General features: G+C 35.5%; 1 protein-coding gene across 1 annotated transcript in view; it reads left to right on the forward strand.

Annotated features, from left to right (window-relative positions):
- The window catches only part of NAALADL2 (N-acetylated alpha-linked acidic dipeptidase like 2), a 706,998-nt gene that overhangs the window by 194,762 nt on the left and 491,883 nt on the right, over window positions 1–20,353 (forward strand). The gene's annotated exons all lie outside the window — the stretch shown is intronic.

A 20,353-nucleotide genomic window follows, 5' to 3' on the forward strand; every position in this document is an offset into this window, starting at 1 on the left:
AAATTATTCAGAGGATGCCATTTGAACAAGAGAACTTGCACTGACTTCATTCACACATATTGAAATGTGGTACTGCTCTCTTCCTCATCAGATATCCTTCCTTTGATGTCTTTATCACTTGAATAAAAGCACCAGACTTTACCCTATCGGCTAAATATATGGAGTTTGCCACCAGGCACAAATTCCCACATGATTTCAATGAAAATGAACAAAAATGAAAATCAAAGCCTGGCAAATGACTTTTAGGCATTATGAAGAATTCTGCCCACGTCTTTTTGCCTGAAGTCTTTGAGAACTACCCTGATTTATGGTTTGAGGTCATGAGAATATAAGCTAGTACTTATCTTTGTGGCAGCTTTAAAATATACCTGTACTTTGAATGATAGAAACTTGGTATGTGTGTGTGGAGTGATTTTGTGGCCTGCCATTTTTTATCTTGGTAAATTCTAGCTACAAAATGCTTAACTCTTTGGTTTGGTCTATGGATAATTGTCACTATTCGTCAGTGGCACACACAAAATTGAGCCTCTGTAAATGCATGGTCAGTCATCTAATTGTGATTTGGGATTTAAATAATCTTTTTTGACACCCAAAGGGATTTTAGGCTTACCAGATTCATTCTGGAGCCACTCTGATAATTCTGTCATCCATTCAACAAATGTTCATTGATCAGCAATGTGGTAGGCTGTGTGCAAGAGTCCAGGGATATAAAAATGGAGAGAACTCGGTTACCACTGTGAAAGAATTTAATCTAATTGTGGTTGTGTGCAGTGCAGTGGAGGAAGATATAATCCTTTCAAGACTGTAACCTTGATCAATTATCTTGAAGCTGGGCTTGTTTCTATAAGTAAGTAGGTAGGCATTTCAGGGGAAAAGCTGCTTAGTAGACTTCAGATAGCCACAGCTGCCAACTCACAGCCTGAACTTCAGACGTGTCGTCTGAATGGAGTACACAATATATATTGGCGCATATTTCTTTTGAGGTTTAAATATTATATTTATTGTATTTATCCTACTGCATGTCACATAGAAGGCAACTAATTAGTAGCTATCATTATTAAAAAATAGCAAAATAACTTTTTGTTTTTTCCTGAATATATATGCATTTTCCAGGATAGAACATTTTCTTGAACAGCCCAATATATGGTGTCAGGTCTGATACCCTAAGCAGTACAGACAACTAGATTTGATTGACCTTTGGTCTCCAGGTTATGAAGCCAAAGGCGTCATAAAGAATGGGCAAAGGCAGACCATGCCAGGTAGACAGAGCATTTCCAACATCTCAGTCCACATGCGCTGAGCAGGGAAGTTGCAGCAGATAGCAAGGAAGAAGTAAGGAATCCAGGGAAATTAAATGCTAGCCAGAGAATTTGATGGGTGTTTGGAAGTAGGATCTTGGAGAAGTTCCCTAAAGGCCTAGAACATAGTCAGTGGAGTAAAAGTCGCTGAGGGCACCAAGAAAGCCCAGCCAAAGGAAAAATATGGTGAATTGTTTTGCTTACTACATTTCCTTTTCAGTCACCAAAGGCATGATGTATGGCTTTGAGGCCTTGTGTCAACCTGCCCGAGATCATATAGCTTGTAGGTTGCAGAGTCAGGATTTAAATGCAAGCCTGTTGATAACATCTGTGGTTTAAGAAAACAAAAACAAACAAACAAACAAAAAACCTTGGCTGTGCCTGGATGGCTCAGTCAGTTAAGCCTCTGACTCTTGATTTCAGCTCAGGTCATGACCTTGCAGTTTGTGGGATCAAGCCCTGCGCAGGGCTCTGTGCTGACAGCATGAAGCCTGCTTGAGATTCTTTCTCTCTGTCCCTTGCCCACTTGCATGCGCTCTCTCTCTCTCAAAATAAATAAACATTAAAAAAAGGAGAAAAATTCCCTTTTTGTGAATACAGAAATAAAGGCAAACTTATGAAGAAAACTTTATAGAGAAGCTTCTCATGGCCATGCCTCAAAAACTGTGGACAAAGACAGCTGTGTCAAGACCATTAGAAATGTTTAATACAGGGTGCCTGGATGGCTCAGTTGGTTAAGAGTCTGACTCTTGATTTTGGCTCAGGTCATGATCTCATGGTTCATGAGTTCAAACCTCACACCGGGCTCTGCTGACAGCACAGAGCCTGCTTGGGATTCTCTCCTTTTCCCTGCTTCTCTGCTCCTCTGCTGCTCATGTGCACTCTCCCCTCTCTCTCTTGAAATAAATAAACTTTTAAAGATAAAACAAAATGTTTAATACTGTTTGCTCTTCAACTGGCAGAAGAAATGATTTGGGGAGACTTAGAATCAATGGAGGGTCTGCCATGCACGTGAGTTGCTATGGTGTGGTAAATGCTCTGCAGTCTCTCTGAATAAACACAATTTCTTGTTAATAGCTGTGTGACAGAGTAGAAGTTAGAAATTATGTAGCCTGTCTGTTTTTTAATTCCCCCATCCTTAAAATGAGAATAGATGATAAAAGAACCTTCCTCATGGGTTTGCTGTGAAGGATTGTATGAGTCAATATATACAGTCATGTTGAAGATTATCTGGCACAAAATAAGTGTTTAGTAAATCTTGACATCATTATGTATTTCCAGAAATTCAGGAACAAGAAAACATGCATAGACTGTCTTGTCACTGCTAATATCCTATGTAAAATAACTTATCTGATCATCTGTAATCTCTGCATGTTTAAGAAGAGTTTTAAATGCTTCATCAAGTAGTAGACTAGTCTTATATTTATAATAAAGTCTGCAAAGCAGTTTTTTTAATATTTATTTATTTTGAGAGAGAGAGAGAGAGAGAGAGAGAGAGAGAGAGAGAGAGAAAGTGTGAGCATGGGAGGGGCAGAGACAGAGGGAGAGAGAGAATCCCAGGCAGGCTCTGTGCTAACAGCAGAGCCCCATGCAGGACTCTATCTCATGAACCAGGAGTTAATGACCTGAGCTGAAATAGTCAAACACTTAACTGGCAGAGCCACCCAGGCCCCCCTGCAAAGTAGGGTTATCCATTACAGTCCAACCCACTGAGTGATAGACAGCTCTATTTAGATGCTTCAGAGCCACCTTAACTCAACATGGACCAACCTGAACCCATTTCTTCCCTTTCTCCTTTTCCAATTCTGTATCTTTTTCTTCCATGTGGAGTATAGCAATATACCTTCTTACACAAGTTAGAAATCAATAGGTCACCTTGATTCTTCAAACTTCCTTCATGGCCCAAAACAAAAAGTTATCAAGGCTTACAACTGTTAACCACAACTTTAATCCTTCTTGTCTTCTCCAGCTGGGCTTCTGCCTCACAAGTGCAGCTTTCCCTGGCAATAGTCCTCTTTCATTCACACATATTCCCTATGCTACTACTGGAGCACTGTCTGGAAACAGTCTGACAACGATGCTTCCCTGCTTAGGTCTGTCAGGTCCCTACACGCACACTCTCATACTCTTCTATGATTCTCAAAGATCTTTGGGAAAACTATCTGGCGTCCTAAAGCAGCCATACAAAGACTTCCATAATCTGACCTTTTTGAACACTCATCATTCCCTGCCTTATACTTTTTCATCCATCAAAATTAACCGATCATAATCCTCATGCAAAATCATGCTGATCTAATTTTGTGTGTTTGCAAATGTTGTGTCCCTGTTTATAAAGCACTTTCCCGTGACCAAAAGCTTCCAGACTTAGTTTAGTCTCAGCTATCTACTAGGAAGCTTTTCTTCACCTAACTGGCTGGTTAGGGATGCCTTCTCTATTTTCTCATAAAATCCCTGTTCGTATCTGTATCATTGTCCTGACTATAATATTCAATATACCATATCCTCTGAGAACACAGTTCATAACTAACTCTTCTTTGTGTTCATTAGACCAGTGGCCCAGACCCAGTATCCCATTGGAAATATTTAGGAACGGTTTTAATTTCCTAATGGCTAAGAGGCCCTAGAACTATTAAATGGCTAGGGATAGAGATTCTTTATTCTGCCTTAGGTGGAACAATCCCAAAAGAGGAAGAGCTGTCTTGCCAAAATGCCAAAAATATCTCCGGTGAGAAATTCTGTATTAGACTACACACATCATGAAGGCATTTTATCTTAAGGCTCAAAACAGCTGGATCTCACCACAGGTTTTCTAAACCGGCTCTTAGGCAGTATGTATTTAAGCAGTTTCCTAAGTAGCTCTGATATGCCTTTCTTTTTTTTTTTTTTCTTTTTAGCAAACAATTTTATTGAGCTATAATATACATACATACCTGTCTTTATTTTTAAAAAAATTTTTTTCAACGTTTATTTATTTTTGGGACAGAGAGAGACAGAGCATGAACGGGGGAGGGGCAGAGAGAGAGGGAGACACAGAATCAGAAACAGGCTCCAGGCTCCGAGCCATCAGCCCAGAGCCCGATGCGGGGCTTGAACTCACGGACCGCGAGATCGTGACCTGGCTGAAGTCGGACGCTTAACCGACTGCGCCACCCAGGCGCCCCCATACCTGTCTTTAAAAGTCACTAATATAGCTCTGTGTTTTTCCTTTTATCCTGGCCAATAGGAAGCTCAGATTTAATGTCTAAGAGGTTTAATATTTCTATCTTTGTCTTGGAAGATTTATTTATTCCTCATGTCCCATTAAGGTTTATTCTGCAAGTTTCCACAATGTATTTTGAATGTGCTCACAGTATAAATGCTAAATAATAAGAATAATTGTAATAAATTTTATTAGGAATTTGAGTGAGGATGCCCATTGGACTCACTATTGACTCTCAGAGTTTTACCAACAGAAATGGAGTGACTTCATTCTCTACACTTCAGGGAAGAAGCTGCTACCTTTTATGATGGATAGGTTGGCTGATATCCTGTGGGAGGAGCAGGAGCAGATGACTTAGAATGGCCATCTGAGCTCTTGAAAAATACCCAGCCAGGCTTGCACAAAAGGCTAGAGGAAGGGCTCTAGAACCAGAGCCTACAAACTTTGGCCTTGGGCCAAATCCATCTCACAGCTGGTGTTTGCAAATAAAGTTTTATTGGAATACAGTCACTGGTCTATAGGCATTGTCCATGGCTGCTTTTGTGCTACTGCTGCAGAACAGTCTTTCAACAAAGACCACATGGCCTGCAAAGCCTAAAATATTTACTGTTTGGCCCTTACAGAGAACATTTGCTGACTCCTGTGCTAAAGCAATGCTTCCCGCAAAAAGCTGACAGAAAGTTAAGTGTTCAACATAGTACTCCTTTTTATTTAACCATATTAGTGCAATCACCAGAATAAAATTCCAAAATAAAATACAGTTTTGTTTCCAAGAATGTATCTTAAGCTGTAATTTTCACCATGGGCTGCTAAAAACTTCCTCATGTTGTTTATGAACTACTTCATAGAAAGGCATTTAGGAATGAGTTCTTGGATCCTAAGCAAAATTGATTTATCTGGTGCACTTGCCTTTTTCTTTTTGTCTAATTTGGAGAGTATGCCTTTATCACATTCTCCCCAGTGTTTGGTCATTTTGCTACATTTTAGATATAATTTTATTCTGATATTACTTACTAACCCCAGATAATTTGCATTAAATTTGCCGCATACTTGATATTACTATATCCACTTGTGGATTGATTTTGTTGTATTTCTGTAAGTGGGACCTACTCATAACAGAAGAATGGGTAACTTATCTTGCAGTGAATTAATGTACACATTTTCCATTTTACCTACAAATATTATTTTAATTTCTTTTATGTAAAAATCTAGCATTGTCACATTTGATAGATTCTGAAAATTTAATGCCTATGAACATATGGTCTCCTTTTGATAAAATGGCTGGCAAATAATTGCACATTCATTTTTTCTAATTCTTGTATCCCAGATACTAGAATAATGCCTAACATATAGCACCCACCCAAATAAGTACATACTGAATGATAGCTAAATTAATTAATAATGCATTTCCATTTTATAAATTTTACAAATAAAACTTGAGGGGAGAAAGCAGCAAAATATTCATATCCAACCACTGAATTTTCCACATTCTCTTGTTGGGCTTTATATAGATTTTTAATGCAACTGTTGCCCATTCAAAATTAACTTGTGGTTATAGGGGACAAGAGCAGGCTGCCCCAAGATGGACCACATTGGCATGAAGATTATTTTGAGTTAAAAAACAATCAAGGGGTGTCTGGGTGGCTCAGTTGGTTAAGTATCTGACTCTTGATTTCGGCTCAGGTCGTGATCTTGCTGTTTGTGAGTTTGAACCCTGTTTTGGCTCTGCACTGGCAGTACAGAGCCTGCTTGGGATTCTCTCTCTCCTTCTCTCTCTGCCCCTCCCCTGTTCATGCTTGCGGTCTTACACTCGCTCGCTCTCTTCTCTCTCTGTCAAAATAAATAAATAAATTTTTAAAAAGCAATCAAAGCCCAGTAGATTCAGGAAAAACTCTTTACCTCTCCCATAACTGTCTGAAAAGAATTGAGCTAGAGGACCTACTTCAGGAAGAGAGCTATCACCACAGATACCTACATTATATGATGAACCAGGTATGGTAGACAGGGAGGAACTAGCAAGGCCTGTTTGATCAAACTCCTCTATGTCCCATTATTTCTGCAGGAACGGCCTAGCAAACATTTGTTTACCAAACACTTACTCTTTTCCATCTTCTTGTGAATTGCATTTCTTTCCCTTGAAGTTGCAGATCCCTACCTGATTCTCTTTAGTTCAGAAGGTATACCTCATTTTGTCTGTGTTTGGAATTTCCATGTCTGTATGGAATCCTGGTACATACAAAATTAAATCTGATTTTCTCCTGTTAATCTGTCTCATGTCAATTTGACTCTTAGTCCAACTACAAGGACCTTGAGGGGATAGGAAGCTCTTTCCCCTTCCCTTACATGGTAAAGCACCTCTGTTGGGTGACCTTAATGAGCAATGGGCTGGTTGGACTTGCAAGCTTGTTTTGCTGTTTTTTTTAGTATGAATTCTTAGATATGATATTCCTGAGCAGATACTACTTTCAAGCTCAGATTGTTGTGTCTTAGTTCTGGCTTTGTGGAGAATGCAGATCACTCTTCCTGAACCTGATAAAACCCAGTCAACGGACTTCTAATAATTCATAATTTTCTTTAATCATTAAAGCAAGTATCTCACAAAAGGAGTAAATAAAAAAGAAATTCTTACTGTTTCTTGTGTGCTTCATATTTCTGGAATTTATGTTGTCCATTTTTAAGTTTAAAAGCTGTAGAATTTTCAGCTCTTTCTGCTTGCTCTCCCCCACCCCCCATCCCTCTCCATCCTGCTGGACACCCTGGTTCTCAGCCCAGCTTTCCTGTTTTCCTTTTCAAAGGCCTGGCCTTCAGTAAGGTTGAGCCTTTTCTCTGTTACAAGTGCATTTCTATTTCTATGGTGGGTTCATTTAAATCAGAATGAAGCTAAATTATTTGAATTTAACTAGAAAAGAGTTTTAGGACTTAAAAGATCAACTTTCATTTATATGGAAAATACAGTTTTGTAGAATACCTTATATCTTAATGAGGTGCAAATCACTGTTTATTCTTATCCCTTTGTTAAATCTTTGTGGTTCCCTGAAACTATCTTCAGGGCTATATTTTGGAACATTTTTAAGTGCAAGTTAAGATTGTGTTATTATATACTTATTTACTGAGGTTAACTTTTAAGTCAATCCTACCAAAGTAATGACAGCAGTGTAAGCATCAGCAAAGTATGTGGAACAGCTTGGATACCACTACAAAAATGCATGCAGCTGTCTTTCTCCTTTGCATTCTTAAAACACTGTTCGTTCCAACTTCTCTATTACATATTTCTGATTCACTGAATATGAAAACTCATACTGAAGCACATTTTATTAGCTGTGATTTAGCCTATTGATATAATGAGGATGGTTGAAGAAGAGGAAAAAAAAAGAAAAAAACTTACTGAAATACAGAATTTTGGCAGAATCGATAACTACTGATGTATGTACCAGAAAGACTGTGAATGATGCCATTTTACTGGACCAAAATAATGTCCCTTTTTGTTAAGTGAAGAATGGCATCTAACTATAAATTATAACACCAGTCGCAGTGGATATTTACTGTGGATTAGTCAATAATGTTGATGCTTTCACAGTTTAAGGATCTGAGGCTCTTTGCTTTGAATCTGAAACGAGACAAAATACAAGAAAGATGTGCAGGTACAGTACATCCAATTGCCCCACCAGTGGGGGACACTGTAAATTGATTAAATCTACTCTTGTGACTCGCCAGCTGTTAGCCAGAGGCATAAGGGATAGTTCAGTTTACTTTAAGAAGATAAAGTATACAATGAATTTGATAACAAGGATGCAGAGAGTAGTCAATCTTAAACAAGAAATGTATATTTTTATTTTTTAACGTGGGAAATTAAGTACTCTGAGTTATTCAATTTGTAATTCTCCTTTAAGTTTTTTATTTATTTTGTTTGTTTATTTGTTTCTCCTAAGCCTAAGTTATTGACTACTACAACATTCAAGGAAGTATAGGTAGTTTGGGCCATATAGTATCATAGGTATTAAATATTACTTATAGGAGAAAGAAGTAAATTAATGATTTTTTTAAGGTGGATAATGGGCAAGAATGAATCAAAAGCAAACATTTGCTTTACTGACATATGTATTCCAGGGGATTAAATTTTAGACCATTTTTATTTGTCCACCTTAATTAATGGTAGCCCAACTGAGGCTTAAGAGATTTTAGAATAGTAATTATGATTCAGTAGTCACTCTTCAGGGTAGTAAACTTTTTCAGTAAACTTTTCTTACTATTTGAAATTTATAATATTTAGTATATACCTCCTTTAAGAAAATGCAAATAATATGTAAGTTTATCCCCATATACAGGCTGAGTTAATGTAACATACATTGAAGAATGATAAAGATATATTTTTAATACATTCGATATGTTGTATTACTAAAAAATATATGTACTTTAATACAAAATTTTCTAATATAGTATGTTAGAAAATTGCATGTAGCATAGAGGTTTTGTAAATACTATAACAGTAGGTCTGGTACTTAAATTTACCCACAAAGGTTAATGAATCTCTCTCTTTCTCTCTCTCTCTCTACCCTCTTTCTTTCTCTCTCTCCACATATATATGTATACACATATATATGTGTGTGTGTATATATGCATGTATATATATATACATATATACTTTCATAAATATTTTTGAGTAGAGTTAGCAATGAAAGGACATAAGAAAATGAAAGAAGAGCATGAGAAAGTAACGAATTGTATTTTGAAGATTAACTGAAAGGAAATATTTTAAAAAATAATAATGAGAATAGAAGGCATTGATGAGATGCCATGGATAATCTGTTTACATAGCCTTAGGTAGAAATCATATTTTCTTTGGGATACTTTTTAAATAGGCCCTATGTCATATGGCATGATGGAAAAGACATGTATTTTGAAGACAGATCTAGTTATTTTCTTAGCTCTACGACTTCGTGCTGAGACTAGACAAGTTACTTAAGCTTTTGGCCTCAGTTTCCCTATTTCAAAAAGGAAATTAACAACACCCATCTTTCTGCATTGTGTTGATCCAACTGCAAAATATAAGTCAAGATAAGGGCAAATAATAAACTGTAGTTAACTAGTTTTTAAGGATAAAACCTACTCATCAATAAATAGGTTGTACAATAATTATGTAACTTTAAGAGTTACTGCTGGAATTAACATCTTATTTTAAGAAGCTTTTGATTTTCGCATAGTATGAATAAGAAAGTACCATCAAGAAAACTGTTTTCCATCTATCAGATCCTAACTTGCTTTTTTTGCTTTCTAACCTATAAAATATATACCAAGACCTGAAATAAATCTCCTTATCAGATACTCTCATGTTATATATTATTAATTTCCTTTTAAGATTTTGTATAGAAATTGGATCATATATATATATATATATATATTTTTTTTTTTCTTAAACTGCCCCCACACAGTATTTCTAGCCCAGTGATTTGGCTTCCATTCCCATTTTTAAATTTTCTGTAGGGCTCATACTACTGAAGAAGCTAGATGATAACAATGATTCTAATAGATATTTTTTTTTACTGTTAGGACATGAAAAGAATTTCTGTGAAAATGTCACTGGTCCAAAATGATATGTTTCCCAATAATTTGATTTTATGATTTATCTGTTGCCTCAGTTTATGATATTTGTTGTAGACATTCATTATGAAGCCAATAGGACAGCAATGGAAAACAGCTGCGGTTTACTATAGGGCTTTTCATTGTTTCTGGCATAATTGTAAAATTATGAGTTAGTAACCCCAAGGAAGTCTTAGTGGATAGCATCTCAGGAATTATTTTTCCACATTAAGAGAAGAGGAAGATTAGAGACAGACCTATGCAACTAAATTCATGTGATGATTTTCTTATTTCATTTTACCTTTAAAAATTTTAAGAATGAATATTCACTATGAATTCAACAAAGAAAAAAAAAATATCACTACCTGTCCAAGATGGGAGAGAAGGGGAAGGAAAAGACAAATGTGCTGTTCCCTGTGTGTTATCATTGCTGTCTGGTTCCTTTCACATCAGTGTCAGTCATGAAATCAGGAGTCATGAGCTTTTTGATTTGCAGATATGAACTTGTTAGTGAGCAATCTCCCTCCCTTCAACTGTGCAGATATAGAAGAAACCCACCCTCCTTGATTTTCCATTATGTCCTATCCAGAGAGGGGTCGCAAACATGTGCTGGTGTGCCCTCGTGCTCATGAGTTAAATATTTAAAAACCACAACCCTCTATTAAAGTCTGATAGGACTCGCCTCTTTGCAGATTTGACTTTTGTAATTGAAACAAAATGGCACATGCCTGTACTACTTTCTGTATTAATTTGGCATTGTTTCTGCCCATTGTTGGCTTTATTAAAGGCCCTTCCCCTTGGCAGCCTGCTGTGTAGTTTCCAAGGGAAGCCGGTGTTCATTGCTACTCACAGGGTGTGCTGAGCAGCTGCAGGACCAGATGCTCCACTGCTGGATACTTTGTCTGACTTGAGTCTGGGGACATGGTCAGGCTGCTTACGAGATATTTAATTTATCCAGATGCCACAGTTTTCAACTTGCTGTCAGTCATGATGAATTCGCTCCATACTTAATATTTGCAGATATTTCAATGTACAAATACTTCTTCAGATCCATACATTAAAACAGTATATGCTTTTCTTTTTTATTGTTTTCCATTTCATTATTTTCTGCTTCTCAATTAAGGAATTCCCTCTTTCTAACTAATTTTGTTTCTTTTTCTCATTTCTTAAAATGAAAACCAAGTTCCTAGGTAAGCTATGTGTGAACCATAGAAACTATAAACTTTTAGCTGAATAGATGTTCCACTGTATTCCAAAAGTTTCGTTGTTATGTATTCTACTTTTCATTGTGCTCGGATGCTTTTCACTTGTTCTGTGATCTCAAGCTATTAAGGAATAAGTTAATTTTGTTCATGGTTTCAGTATTAATTTCTAATAGATTGGATTATGGTAAATATGACCAATAAAAATCTACCTTTTAGATTTTTTAAAAAAGATTTTCTTTGTAGCAAAGTTCATGCATGTGTGTGTGAGCTCTGAAAAATGTTAAGTCCATCAGATTCATTATTTAATTAATTCTTATATATCTTTACATTTTTGGCTTTATAATTTGTCTAATTCTGAAAGAAGTATTATGCCCCACGCAATTCTATTTTTAGAAATTCATCTGGTATTCTTTAAAAAAATTTAATGTTATTTCATTTTTAAGAGACAGAATTAAAGCAGGGGAGGGACAGAGAAAGAGGGAGACACAGAATCTGAAGCAGGCTCCAGGCTCCAAGCTGTCAGCACAGAGCCTGACGCGGTGCTCAAATTCACAAAATGCAAGATCGTGACCTGAGTTGAAGTTGGCCGCTTAACCGGCTGAGCCAACCAGGTGCCCCTGGCATTCTTAATGTATTTTTATTTTACCATTATGTTGTTTAGTGTATTCAGGTTCATGGAATATCCTTTATTTATTTCATTGATTTTTTTTATCATTTTGTATGGTATACCTTTAATCTTTATTACTTTTAATTTCAGATATTTTATATGAATTTGCCTCTTCTAGCTTTTTTATTTGCCAACTATCTATTTGCTTATCATTTTCTTTCAGTCTTTATTAATTTGTTTCAAAAAGCTTTCTTGTAAAAACTGTGTTGCTGAGGTTTTATTCCTCTTAAAACATCTTTGAATTTAATGGAATGATTCATGTGTTTTCTTTCAGTGTAAAAATGTATATGCTTTATTCATTTTTCTTTCATCTTACATAATGTTCATTAGGTATCTTTTTTGTTTTTTTCCCCTATTTTCTGATTTGTTGTGTTCATCCAACTTTATTACATGCATATTTCGTAAAAAATTCTCCTAAACATTTTTGAGATCTAATAAAAAGTATACTGAGGATTAATTATAAGAATGGCACCATTTTATATATGCCTGTTTTGAGTCTTATCATATCTCCTACCTTACATATTGACCTGTACAAGGCAAACACTATGAGAGAAGTGGATTTAGAGAAAACTTCTGTCCAGGGCCAGGTCACTCCTGTGAATTCCCTGTCACATGGACATTTCTGCATAAATTCTATCTCCTGAAGAAGTATTCATGCTTATTTCATTGTTTGGTTTCTCCAGTTGTTGCATTATCTGTTCTTACAAAAGCCCAGAGCTGGGTAATGATACCATCTAGGACTATTCCTGAATCATTGCTTCTTAATCCAACCTCATATCCAAAGAACACTCTTTTCTGAAGATGAAGCCATTCCATTTTAAACCCCCTGGGCTTGCGATCTCAAACTGAATCCCTGTACAAAACAGTTGAAAACGCAAAGAGAAGGGAGCATGGAATAATCTGATCTGCTCTTTGTCTAACAGCATCGTTTTCATTCACATTTAGTTTATTTTTTTTCTATTAGTTTAAAACCAGTGTTTCCATCTTCACTCTTACAAGTTATAGAACCATGGAGAATTCACAACACCTCACTGAGCCACAGTTTTCTGAAGTTGAAAAAACAAAAACCAAATACAAATAAAAAATAATAAGAGTAATCTTAAAAATCTCATATTGTTGTTGTAATAATTAAATGACATGAGTCAAGCATTTGGGAATGTCTTTTTTTAAAAAAAAATACCACTCCAATTAAATACAATGAAAAATAATAATCCTCTTGTTTTAAATGTGTATTCATTTATTTTAAGAAAGGGAGAGAGAGAGAGAGCAGGGGGAGGGGCAGAGAGAGAGGAGGACAGAGGATCTGAAACAAGCTCTGTGCTGATAGCAGATAGCCCAATGCAGGGCTCCAACTCGCAACTGAGATCATGACTTGAGCCAAAGTCAGATGCTTAACCAACTGAGCCACCCAGGCGCCCCAGAATAATAGTCTTTTTATATCTCTTTTAAAATAAAAAAAGGAAAGTTCAAGGATGAAATTTATGGTGCATCCCTAGTAAATGTACATACAGAAGTTGTGAATAATAAAGATAACTGGCATATTCTTGAACATTTAAGTATCTCAAAACATATATGTGAGATATGTAATCAACTGTAAACATTAGAAAATATAATAGAATTGCAAAAGAGTTGGAAGCATGTATTTCTTTAACAATGTAAGCATTTTTTCTTTGTCCATGAGCAATTCAATTATTTTGTTTCTGAAATAAATTAAGTAAAGCTTATTGAGTCTGATCAGCCCTTGTTCCTAGGGAATTGCAGTTCAATTTCATTTTTAATTAGAATTGAACATTTTGGATTTCTTAGCATTGGTAAGCAAGACCCAGCAATATAATGTATGTACTTAATTTGTATTAAGTTTCTGAAATTTAGTGTCAAGAGTGAACAGTATGTCTGGTTAATATTTAAACATCTCACAATGTTCTGTTGTAGAAGTTTCCATTTATAAAAGCTGCTGTTCTATAACAAATTACTTTCACTTTCAAATAAACCTGTTATCACAACATGAGCAAAACTTATTCAATTAAAAGAGAAAACAAAGTAAAGTAATTATTTACTCCAATTTGATGTGCACAATAGCTTTTAAACATTCAAAAAATGCCTAAGAAAGGTAGATGTTGGCCTAAATCATTTTTGCTTAATATTACTGCTTTAATAAAGTATGTCGGCATATTCTTATGGGATAGACATTTCTATATAAGAAACCATCTCTCATGGAAAAAGAGACTTATTCTGATGAACCTGCATGGAAAGAAGCCATGAACCATAAAATCAGTTATGCTAATGTTTTCTCCTTTTTCACACCTGTGTGTGTATGTGGGCACGCGTGTGTGTATTCAATGGTAATCTAATGCTGCTCATCACACTGGGGCTAGTTGAGAGCTGTACATCCAAGGTATCTTTTTCCTTCATTTCTGTGCACTCAGGCATTAAACTAGCTGTGTTCTGGTCCGAGTCTTGTCTTAATAAACTCCTAGAAGAGAGAGAGGAAGAGATGCGGGGAAGTTTGCAGGAGATGCGTCAGTCACCTGGTACATAGTACATTGAAATAATACTTTGAACTAAACTCCTAGGCATCTGTGATGAAAAATGTAACAGGTAGACTTAACAGTTAATACAATTTTCAAAAGCTGACTTAGAGTCAGAATGGACCTTTGTTACCTTGTCTACTTAAAAAATATCTAAAATCTGAATAAGAATGTACATGTAGGTAATTTTTTTTTCATCCAAAGCTGCATAATGATTCTCAAGAAAATAAAAGACGCTTCTGGGGCCAGTGAAGTGGAAACTCTGTGACCTCTTACGGTTTGTGCTGTAAAAAGGCCTTGTCAATAATTTTTCTAGCCAGAATTATGAAGACAACAAATGGTGACGTATTAACTGCATGGATAAGAGACATGCACTCTGCCTGTGTTTTAGCAACTATAAGTCTTTCTAAGTAGTGCCATTAGCAAAGATAATCTGGAAATTATTTCTATTTGTATTGAATTCTCTGCAGCATCATACATCAGATTTGCTCACTAGGGAAGAAGAAAAGCTACAAATAACCCATGTCCACATATATGTATTCCTTTAGCATGACTGGGAATGAGAACCTCCCTCAGCTGTTCATGTCTGGTTCCTTGTCCTATGCCTGACTAAAATCTGAGTTTTACATAATTAAATAAACTAATTTCAGGAGAGGATGAGAAATTATGTCTCAGTGAAGTAGACTGCCTTTTTTTTAAAAAAATAAAGTTTATTTATTTATTTTGAGAGAGACAGAGACAGCGTGAGTGGGGTAGGGGCAGAGAGAGAGGGAGACAGAATCCCAAGCAGGCTGTGCACTGTCAGCTTGGAGCCTTATGTGGAGCTCGAACTCATGAAACTGTAAGATCATGACCTGAGCAGAAACCAAGAGTCGGACGCTTAACCAATTGAGTCACCTAGGAGACTCAACTGCCCTTTTTTTTAATGGAGAAAATCAATAAAAAGGTAACAAAAAATAGTGTTTCCTTGCTTGGTAAGGAAAATGTAGTAATCATTATCATAATTTTAAAAGATATAAACTAACATTTTAAGCAATATAATTATAGAAATTTTAAAAAGCCACTAATGCAGTTTGGGGGAAAATGTGTGACTGGGAGGATCATAGAATTTTTTATTCACATTTCCTCTAACCTAGTATATAACAAAAAGCAAACAGAGCCTGGTAATAAGTGAAGGATAATCGAAGAGTAGATTTAATTCATGTTAATATTTACTTTTGGAAATAAACCTATGGAATTTCATCATTTTTATGTCAAGAAACATTTTTTCAGGATAACTACTTCTGGGTGTTTTTTTTTTTTTTTTCTTCCTTAATACCTTTCCCTATGACAAACAAATCCAAAGAAATGGCAGTCCTTCAGTTATCAACCTGGTGCTCCTCCTTCTCTTCTTCCTTTAGCATCACCAAAAAACAAACAAAAACCCCAAAAAACAAAAAAACAAAAAATCAAAAAAACCCACTACCAACCTCACACATTATGTAGCATTTTATACTTCTCAAAGTCCTTCAGGCAGACTACCTCCTTTGAATCTGCCAGTCATTTTGTGTGACTTGGCAGGGCAAATGTCATCTCTTTTTATGGATGAGAAAATTGAACTGTATAGCTTTTTAGTGGCATGCCCAGCATCCTTTGCCTAATGGCTGGTCCAGTTCAAGACCTCTTCCTCTCAGTTCAGTGCTTTTTCATCTGCCATGTTGCTTGCAAGCCAAGCTACAGAAAAACAACTCAATAAATTCAGATGTATTTCTAACAGCTTAAAACATCATATAACGGGGCGCCTGGGTGGCGCAGTCGGTTAAGCGTCCGACTTCAGCCAGGTCACGATCTCGCGGTCCGTGAGTTCGAGCCCCGCGTCGGGCTCTGGGCTGATGGCTCAGAGCCTGGAGCCTGTTTCCGATTCTGTGTCTCCCTCTCTCTCTGCCCCTCCCCCGTTCATGCTCTGTCTCTCTCTGTCCCAAAAATAAATAAACGTTGAAAAAAAAAAAATTTAAAAAAAAAAAAAAAAACATCATATAACACTGGAAGTAGTCTAAGGTTTGAAGTTTTGCTATGGTGAAATTTATTTTTTTTCCTATGGTGAAGTTTTACAAGTACTTTGAAATATGCTCTTTATGTTACTCATTTATTTTTCCTCATATCCCTCCATTTCCACCCACTTTGGATAAGATATATATACTTTGTATCTGTATCTATATTTATATTTATACCTATATTTATATATCTTATCTATCTACAGATATATATATCAGGTAAAAAAAAAGAAAAACACTACCAAACTGACTTTATTTTTTGTTTGTGTTTATATCATGATTCATAATACTATAAATTAAGAAAACATTGAACATCAAATATATGTCCAATCACCACAGTTTTTATTTTTCTCCCCTTCTTTGTGTATAAATTAGGAGTTCTAGTTAGTATTTCTGTTAAAGAACTAACTTTGGTAGATGGTAGAAATAGACATTTTGAATATTGATTCTTATCAAGACATTGAAACATCAGAAAATTATGTCAATAAACCTAAACAATAGCAAATTACTGTGATATCTTTAGAGATACTTAATTATTATTATTTGTTATCCACGGGTTTCTCCCCATTAAGGCTTTAGCTAAATATCTTCTTAGTTAAGAATATTGGAAACAGGGGCGCCTGGGTGGCGCATTCGGTTAAACGTCCGACTTCAGCCAGGTCACGATCTCGCGGTCCGTGAGTTCAAGCCCCGCGTCGGGCTCTGGGCTGATGGCTCAGAGCCTGGAGCCTGTTTCCAATTCTGTGTCTCCCTCTCTCTCTGCCCCTTCCCCGTTCATGCTCTGTCTCTCTCTGTCCCAAAAATAAATAAACGTTGAAGAAAAAAAAAATTAAAAAAAAAAAAGAATATTGGAAACATATATTAAAAATTTTTTAAAATAGTAAATTTTGGAATAGTCAAAGTAATGTTCTGTCTATAACTAATATGCTATAACTATAACTAATACAACACTGTATGCTAATTATATCTCAATAAAAATAGAAAAATAAGTAAATTTTAAAAACTAAATTATGTGAAGAGCTGTACACTTTTTCTTTGATGTTTCTTATTCAACTAGACAATTACAGAATCCCAGAGATGCACATAAGTGAGTATGTGAGGCCCTGTTCTCTCCACCAACAATCTCTTCCTCTCTCATACATTCATATATATATATATATATATATATATATATATATATATATATGCGCTAACAATAGTAAGTTGGTAAGCCAGAAGCTTACACCTTTATGATTTAATTTCTAAATATATATAGTGTTAGTATTATTTTTTGTTCCTGTTGAACATGATTTGTGTGGTTTAAAAGCAACAGCATGTCTACAGATGAAAAGTAGTCCATGCAGTTGGTAATATCAACAATATATTTACTAATAGCAATTGTATATTTTCTCCAATATTAGCTATAATTAATTAAATCATCTGAGAAAAATTGATAAAGACCAATACCTTTTAGTGTTTTTGATTCATGAACCACCTTGACAGAGGAAAAGACCCCCGGCCACTGTGTTTACTATCCGAATCTCAAATCCCTCTCCTTGAAAATAAAATTATTTAGGTTAATACTTGCTCGTCCCTCCTCTATCATTGTATTCTCAGCCTAGAACCTAGAATAAAAGATCCATGTTACATAGGTGGATCCATCATGGATAGGAAATAGAAATAAAATACAACATTCTCTTCAATATTTTTAAGCTATGGTTGGAAAAATGATATCATAACTTTATTTTTTGAATTAGGCTTCTATGCAGAAAACATTGCAAAAGTTGTCAAATAACATGAATTAAAAATCTGAAAGAAATTTGCCAAGTTACATTTTTCATGGTTGGAAAGTAATATAGTTTAATGGGAAAAGGAAAATAAATTATGAGGACACATTACTCTGAATATGCCATTAACTATGTGGCGTGAACTAGTCATCCTTATGTCATGATTATTTTATTTGTGAAATAAGAATAATTCCACAGGCCACAATGAGATATTAGTTTAAAGTGAAATAAACATTTTATACCTGAGGATACCTTAAAAATAGGAGATCTTTCCTCCCTCCCTCCTCCTTCCCTCCCTCCCTCCCTCCTTCCCTCCATTTCTTCCTCTCTTCCTCCCTTCTTTCCTTCCTTCCTTCCTTCCTTCCTTCCTTCCTTCCTTCCTTCCTTCCTTTTTGAATTATAATGATAAAAGTTGAGGATTCTTTTTACAACTTCCATAGCAGGCTTAACTTTCTGCATTACTTCAAGTTTTTTTCTTCACAAAAGCAGAAGGTCATTGCTTCTTATTAATCTCACCAGAATTATTTAAATAACTTTGGATACATTAAGCAAAGCAATTTGAAATCCAAGTAGAGGTGTTCAGTGAAATCAAAAAAAGAATGCTGTGATTATGCCTTGGATATACTCAGTCTGATTACAGTGAATATTCCTCACCATAATAGTCTTTTTTTTTCCTTTAACAAAGAAAGGTGAGTTTATTTCTGAAACATAACAAAGCAAACAGGAATCTTACAAATGTCTTTAATGGTATACTGACAATACAATACATAATTAAAGGGCCAAACCACAAACCTATTAATAGGGAAACAATCTCAAGAAGGAAGAATAACATAAAATTTAAGCCCTGAAGTCAAAATATCTGATTAAGGAATATATTACATTCTGATATTTTCATCTTTCATATATGCCAGAGCTATGTAATTTAAATGAATAAGAATGTGCTATGAAATGTTTGATTCATGTTTTTTTAAGTTTATTTTTATTTTTATTTTTCTGTCACTAAAGCCAAGAATCCTTAACACATTCTGTTATAATGCATATTAATTCCCCTGACAGTACTTTGTAAAAATCCAGGTCTTTTTAGCAATCTAAATAAATAGGCATATAATTCACACAGTATTGATTCCAGTGTCCTCTCGGAAAGAAAATCACAGCAAGAGAATCTGATGTGTTTTATAAATTCACCCTTTAGCCAGTCTATTTGTCTTTGTAAAGGATGGATGTGTTATTGAAAGCAAAGTTGTGCTTTAGCAGAAAGATTGCCAGAGTTGAATTTGGAAAATTCGAGTTTGATCCCTGGAATTGCCACTTAGTAGTTCAGACCATGGATCAAGCTCTTATCCTTTCTGAATTACAATTTCAACAACTACTTAGTGGAAGTTGACATGACATATTTGATGTTCTGAATGAAATTCAACAAATAACTTTGGGAATACTATCTGACTCATAGTAGGTGTGCAATTAGTACTAGATGATTTGGCTTAAAAAAGACTCAGAAGGCTTAGATACTGATCACAAATATTTTTCCAAGTCTTTGTATAAAGTGTGGCACCTTCTGTGAATGTATGAGTTTGCTAGGGCTGCCATAACAAAATACCACAGTTTGGGTATTTTGGGTAGTTTAAAGAGAAAATTTCTCACAGCTTGAGGGTGCTGAAAATTTAAGATCAATGTGTTAACAAGTTTGGTTTAGCCTGAGGCCTTTCTTTTTGGCTAATCACCTCCTTTTTGCTGTGTCCTCATGTGCCTTTTCTCCATGTACACACATCTCTGATACGTCTCTTCTTCTTCTTCAGGACACTAGTCATACTGGATTAGAGTCCATAAATATGACCTCATTTAACCCTAATTACCTCTTTAAAGACTCTATTTCCAAATATAGTTACATTCTGAGGTACTGAAGATTAGGACTTAAGCATATGTATCTTAAGGTGAAAAAAATTCAGCCCATAACAGTAGACTGTAATTTTATCTGTAAGACTAAGGTCCTCTTATTGTTATATTTGCTCTTGTTTTCACATGAAGACTCAGAAAGCTTTTCTAGCTATGGAGGCCAGAAGAATGGTTCTAGTGCTTGGAC

This window comes from Lynx rufus, unplaced genomic scaffold, assembly GCF_022079265.1.
Source record: "Lynx rufus isolate CCGP_SWC_20201006 ecotype Redwood Valley unplaced genomic scaffold, mLynRuf1.p SCAF_5, whole genome shotgun sequence".
Taxonomy (NCBI): domain Eukaryota; kingdom Metazoa; phylum Chordata; class Mammalia; order Carnivora; family Felidae; genus Lynx; species Lynx rufus.